We start from the raw sequence: 6,799 nt of genomic DNA, 5'->3' as shown, positions 1-6,799 counted from the left end.
GTATATATCTATGAGGGCCGTCTGGTCCAATGTGTCATTCAATGCTCTTGTTTATTTATTGATATTTTTTTTTTAAAGAATTTATTTTTTTATTTGACAGAGCGATCACCAGCAGGCAGAGAGGCAGGCAGAGAGAGAGGAGGAAGCAGGCTCCCTGCCAAGCAGAGAGCCCGACGCGGGGCTTGATCCCAGGACCCGGGGATCATGACCTGAGCCGAAGGTAGAGGTTTTAACCCACTTAGCCACCCAGGTGCCCCAGATTTTCTTTTTTGATGATCTATTTCTGAGAGAGGCGTGTTAAGATCTCCTACTATTAATGTATTCATATCAATATGACTCCTTATCTTGATTAACAGTTTTCTTATGTAATTGGCTGCTCCCATATTGGGGGAATAGATATTAACAATTGTTAGATTATCTTGGTGGATAGTTCCTTTAAGAATTATGTAGTGTTCTTCTGTATCTCTGACTACAGTCTTTAGTTTAATATCTAATTTATCTGATATGAGAATTGCTACCCCGGCCTTCTTTTGAGGCCCATTGGAATGAAAGATACTTCTCCATCCTTTCACTTTCATTCTGAGTGTATCTTTAGGTTCAAAATGTCTTGTAGACAACATATGGATGGGTCCTGTCGTTTTATCCAATCTGCAGCCCTGTGTTGCTTTACAGGCGCATTTAGGCCATTCACATTGAGAGTGATTATTGATAGATACTTTATTATTGACATCGTGTTACCTTTGAAGTCTTTCTGTAGATTGTCTCTGTATTTCTGTTCAAAGCTACACTTAGGATTTTTTCTCTTTAATAGAATCCCCCTTAATATTTCCTGCAGTGTCGGCTTGGTGGTTGCATAGTCTTTTAAGCCTTGCCGGTCTTGGAAACTCTTTATCTCTCCATCCATTTTGAATGTCAGTCTTGCTGGATAAAGTATTCTTGGCTGCATGTCCTTCTCGTTTAGTGCCCTGAATATATCTTGCCAGCTCTTTCTGGCTTGCCAGGTCTCTGTGGACAGGTCTGATGTTATTCTGATGGGCTTTCCTCTTTACAAAAGGAACTTCTTTGTCCTGGCTGCTTTCAAGAGGGTCTGCCTACAATTATAATTCTTCATTCTTACTATTAGGTATCTCAAGGACTTTCGAGAATCTATAATCTTGGGGGGAGACCGTTCTGCCTCTAGTACATGAATGCTTGTTCCATTCACGAGATTGGGAAAATTTTCATGGGTAACTTGTTCCACTATATCTTCTAGACTTCTTTCTTTCTCCTCCCCTTCAGGGATTCCTATAATTCTGACGTTGGAACGTATCATGGCATCATTTATGTCCCTGATTCTGTTTTCATGGCTTCTAAGCTATTTGGTCCAGGCTTCCTCCTGATCCTTTCTCTCTATCTGTTTGTCCTCCAGATCACTAATTCTATCTTCTGTCTCAGTTACCCTAGCTTTTAGAGAATTTAGGTTAGATTGGAACTCATTGAGAGCATTTTGAACATCATCCCTGGTGGCTTTCAGTTCTGTGCTAATCAATTCCGTTTGGTCATCCATGGCTTTCCAACCTAGCTATCGCCTGGATAATTGTTAGCCTAAATTCCCTTTCCGACATATTGTCTATGTCAGTAGCCATTAGCTCTGTTGCAGAAGGCCCATCCTCTGTATTTTTCTTCTGTTGGGCATTCCTCCTCCTAGTCATTTTGGTGAGAGATGACTGAACAGATGTAGCTGGATGTATGGACTGTGGTGCAGTCAAGGTGCACCCTGGAATGCTTCTTAGCAATCAGGATTCCCCACCCAAAGGAGAGAAGAGAGAAAAGAAAATTTTAAAAAAAGAGAGAGTGAGAAAGACAAGAAAAAAAGGGAAGATAAAAGAGAATGGTCAGCCCAAATGGGCTCCATGGTAAAATTTATGAAGTATACAAACAGAAACAGACAAATAAAAGACTGATGAAAGTAAATGACAAGAGAAAAAAATTATATATATATATATATTTATATATGCAAAAAAAGGTAGAACCTTTTCAAAAGGAACCCCTGGTATAAGATTTATATACTATCAGGACAAACACAAATACACAGAAACACTGGCGGAAGAAAAAGATGGGAGAGTGATTATAAATTCTCAGTGTGGGTGAGGAAGGTTATTTTGATTCTTCCTGGAAGTATCTTGATATCTTTGTTAAAGGACTCAACTTTCCTAAGATAAAGGGGGATTAAAAATTGGTTTACCTATAGGGGTATCATTGATTGGGGAAAGGGGTTTAACTTGAAGTTTAACTCTATATGAATATTAGAAAATAAAAATAAAAAAGGAATAAACTAGACTAAACTAAACTAAAATTTAAAAAATAGAAAAGCAAAAGAAAAACTCAGGTGTATGTATCAAAAAGGTCAGGTTAGAAGGTTATTATGGAATTTGATGTACTGGACATCTCACTGTGATGGTAAATAGGTTAAAAAATGATCTATATAAGAAAATGAACCAGAATAGTGGGAAAGAGTTAAAAATAAAAGTTGTATCTATGAAGTAGTGGTGGTTGTTCTCTTGTAGTCTTTTATTTTTTCTTTCCTGGTTGGTTTTCTGGGGGAGGGGCCTGCCACGTGGGTTTTCAGTCAATGATGTTCCCTGAGTTAAGTCCTCCGCCCCCCTCAAGGGGGTGGGCTCTCAGGAAACCGGTGTTTACAGGCTTTTATTCTCTGGAGGTTTTTATGTTTGTTCACTTGTTTTCTCTCGCCTTGACCGCTTTTGATGGTTTTTGTAGTTTTAGAGGAAAGCAAACTGCACCCCGACCTCCCTCTCAGAGAGAAGCCTCAGTCTGCTCCTCTGTATGTGCTGCAGGCCCATATAAATTCCCCCTTGGCCACTGACAGAGCAGGTTCCAAGTCGCGGTCCCTGGGGACGCAGGATCTCCTGCTTGTACCCCAAACCATGGCAGCATTAGCTGTCTGGGAAGCTCCAGACTGCCAGAGAGGTTCCAAGCAGCATTCGCACTCTGAGATTTTTTCACTGGCCCAGGCTGGGAGTGCCTGTTCTTTCCGGGTCTAAGAGCGCTGGGCTTGCCCGCACCTCTGTCAGGGTAGGGTGTGGGGCTCATGCATCTCAGGCTCTGTTAGCGTGGCATGGCATTCTGCCATCTGGTGTGGCTCCCAGCCCCTCACAGGAGCTGGACCCCATGCATTCTTGGGTGCGCTGGCAGCTCAGGTACCAAGACCTGGTTTCTCTGCTGCACTCTCTCTGGCTCAGCACCAGGGGAGGCTGTCCTGGGTCTGGGGACGTAAGCCCCTGTCCCTAATTGCCCCAATTCCCACAATTTACCCCCACAATCCTTTGCTCTTTTTGAGTGCTTTCAACCAGACTCCAAGTTAATGGTGGTCCCCAGATGCAGGACACTCTCATATTGGGGTATTACTTTCCAGTTGGTCGCCTTTGGTGGCTCCCTCCCCCTTTTGTTTATCTTCCAATATCAGTCCGACATTCCCACTCCACTCTACCTGCCCACTGGCGTCTTCTGCCCCTGTAGAGATCCAGACGTGCATAATTCTGAAATCAAGTTGATTTCATGGGTGATTGGAGTTCTTTGGTAGGTAATCAGCTCACTTTAGGGTACAGGTTGAAATGGCGCCTCCTCCTACTTCCCACCATCTTGTTTTCTGTGTGAGCCATTCTATTCTATACTTGGAAGGCTGTTCCCATTACCTGAGCCTTTCTTCTGAGTCTTGGCTTATTTATTCCTTAAATATTTAATTTAAATCCTGATAGAATCCAACTTTTTCAGCCATAATTTGCCATGATAGTAAGCATACATACATACGTCAAAGTCTACAAAATACACACTTTAACCATTATTATAAACTGAATAGCTTACAATGAACTTACAGACCTATAAACAGATTATTCCGGTTCCCAGAGCCCTCTGTGTGTCCCTAGTCTTCCCATTCTCCACTACAATACTGACACAATCATGCCCCAGCTTTATTTCACAGCCTCATCTCTTAAGTGGGTCCCCATGTTGCTCCACGTCCAGCCAGAAGAAGGATGAGGAGAACGTGGAAATGATTATTATAGTCTACCCTGATGTGTTTCCACATATTGCGGACACCAATATAAAATAAGAATACACTCCCACATTCTAAATTAGGCAACAGTGCTTCTGAATATAAAGTGGGAAAGATACTCTCTCGACAATTTGCTTAGATTAGCATGTTGCTTTCATTTGTGTTCTGAGACTTTTTATTCATGGAAACCATTTTTCATGTTTCACGGATATTTTAAAGTATAGTACATTAACAATAATAATAAAAATAGTAAGCTGGTATATGTAGAATCAAAACACCAAGTCCTAGTCTCAGCTCTACCAGTTTCAAATTGTAATCTGTGACAAACCATGAAAACACCTGAGCATCAGTTTCATCAACAAGGAAATGAAACTAAGCTTCTCTCTCCTCTTTATCTCACTTTATTTTCCATTGAAATATAAGAACTTACTGATGTGACAGAGCAGAAAAACTAAAACACATTAAGGGCAATTATAACACCCTGCACATCTTTATATTAATATTTGAGTGGGCTAATTTAACTTTAGGTCAGAGACAGAGGATCCCCAGCCCCTTCGATGCCCCACATTCTACTCACTGAGGAAGATGAGAGTCTTTTCCTCAGAAAGTAAAACTTCACACTGGGTAAGATTTTCATGTTTAAAGGTACATGTTTAAAGGGGCACCTTGGTGGCTCCGTGGGTTAAAGCCTCTGCTTTTCACTCAGGTCATGATCCCAGGGTCTTGGGATGGAGCCCCACCTCAGGCTCTCTGCTCAGTGGGGAGACTGCTTCTCCCTCTCTCTCTGCCTGCCTCTCTGCCTACTTGTGATCTTTCTCCAATAAGTAAATAAATAATCTTAAAAAAATAAAGGTACATATTTTATACAACTAAGCCCTGCAGATAAACTGACTACTTCACCTGGTGATCAGCTGATAACACAATAACATGTCCCCAAGGACAAAGAAAAATCAGCTTATGCCAGACTCAGGGGAAAATAGCATGTGTGTCTCCCAACATGGACACCAATTCAACAAAATCAATTTCAGAAGTAATTTTGATCATATAGAATTGAAATTAGAATCTATCTACTCTGTTGGATTATGAAAACCTACATTTATATCATTCTCTTACTATGCCTTATTTATATTTGTGACATATACCACAAGGCTGCACATTTCTAGGTACTCAGAGGTGCAAAATGCTGTGTGTGTGTGTGTGTGTGTGTGTGTGTGTATACATATGTGTGTGTATGTGTATGTGTGTTACACTGACCAAGGAAATGATTAAAGCAATAACCACTTCCTTTCCTCAATTCAGTAAGTACATCCTGCTCAGCTCTTCTTCTCAGGAGTGGGTTCCATAACATGCAATCAATGTTGGGCAGCAATTTCATGAAATAAAAGACTTCATGATTGTGTGTGTGTGTGTGTGTGTGTGTGTGTGTGTGTGTTGAAGGAGGCAGTGTCAGGAGGAGTGGAGAATGAGATTCAAAAAATTTAGGAGTTCAGCAATTAAAAGGAGTTTACATGAAACAAATTCAGAATGTAATCAGCTTTGCTTCTGGTCCTTAAGTAGGAGGATCACTTTTTTTGTTGTTGTTATTGACCAGAACGTCCAAGCTTTCACACTGATTCAGAGATAGCTCTGTCCTAGGACAAGTACAGACAAATCCCATGATTTCCCTGCTTGGCTCCTAGCTGAGACAATTTCAATAGACTCATACTTCCTCTCCTAACTTCTTTCATGGCCATTCACACAACACACAAAAAAGCAAAAACCATAATGGATATGCTATTTTGTGTGTATAACACACCTGACTTGGTTCTCATCCTTTTGAAAAAAAGTCCCAAACATATACAGTGCTTAAGTTACTAACCAGAAAGCTGTCAGCTGGGTTACTTTTTTGAAAACTTTGTAAATCTTACCTTTATAAACTATATTTATAACTTTGCAATCATTTTAATGAACTTTTCCCCAAATAATGTGAAAGCATGGAATTAAGTTCAAAAGCTTATACTTTCTGCAATAAAAAAATTATCATTTCTGAAAGTTTTTTTCTGAAATTGAAGCAGATTGCATTTGAATTTTAAGGCTTCTCAAATGAAATATTAGGGACCAGGGTTAACATATACTTTTAGGTACCTTAAATAGTGATAAAATAAATAACAAATTGGATGTACCTTTGAGATGTCTATAAGGGTCCCTGAATAGCACAAACATTATTTATATACTGACACACCTTTTTCAATAAGGAATACAATTTCATCAAAACAGAGCCTGGGGGTGGGTATTCAGGAGGACATGAATTACATAGAGCACTGGGTGTGGTGCATAAACAATGAATCTTGGAACACTGAAAAGATAAAATTAAGTTAAAAAAAAACAGACACAAAGTAAAAGAAAAACAAAATTAAAAGTCACAACAAAAGTCAACTATTTTGTATAAATAGAACTTGTCAAATGAAAATCATGCATGTTGATATGGAGCTCTGGGCATGTGATGTGGCAGGTGATTTAAAAGAATAAGTCAATAACTCTGTGATGACAGATCATAACTACATTTTTCATGGTGAGCATTTGGTTGTATATATAAATGTCAGATCACTATGTTGTACATGTGAAACTAAGAGAATATATGAGGAAGTGGAGATACAACATGGGAGGTTTGGGGGTAAGAAATGAATAGATGAAACAAGATGGGATTGAGAGGGAGACAAACCATAAGAGACTCAATCTCACAAAACAAACTGAGGGTTGCTGGGGGAG

The sequence above is a fragment of the Mustela erminea genome, chromosome 9, assembly GCF_009829155.1.
Source record: "Mustela erminea isolate mMusErm1 chromosome 9, mMusErm1.Pri, whole genome shotgun sequence".
Classification (NCBI taxonomy): domain Eukaryota; kingdom Metazoa; phylum Chordata; class Mammalia; order Carnivora; family Mustelidae; genus Mustela; species Mustela erminea.
This window is presented reverse-complemented; position numbering follows the sequence as displayed.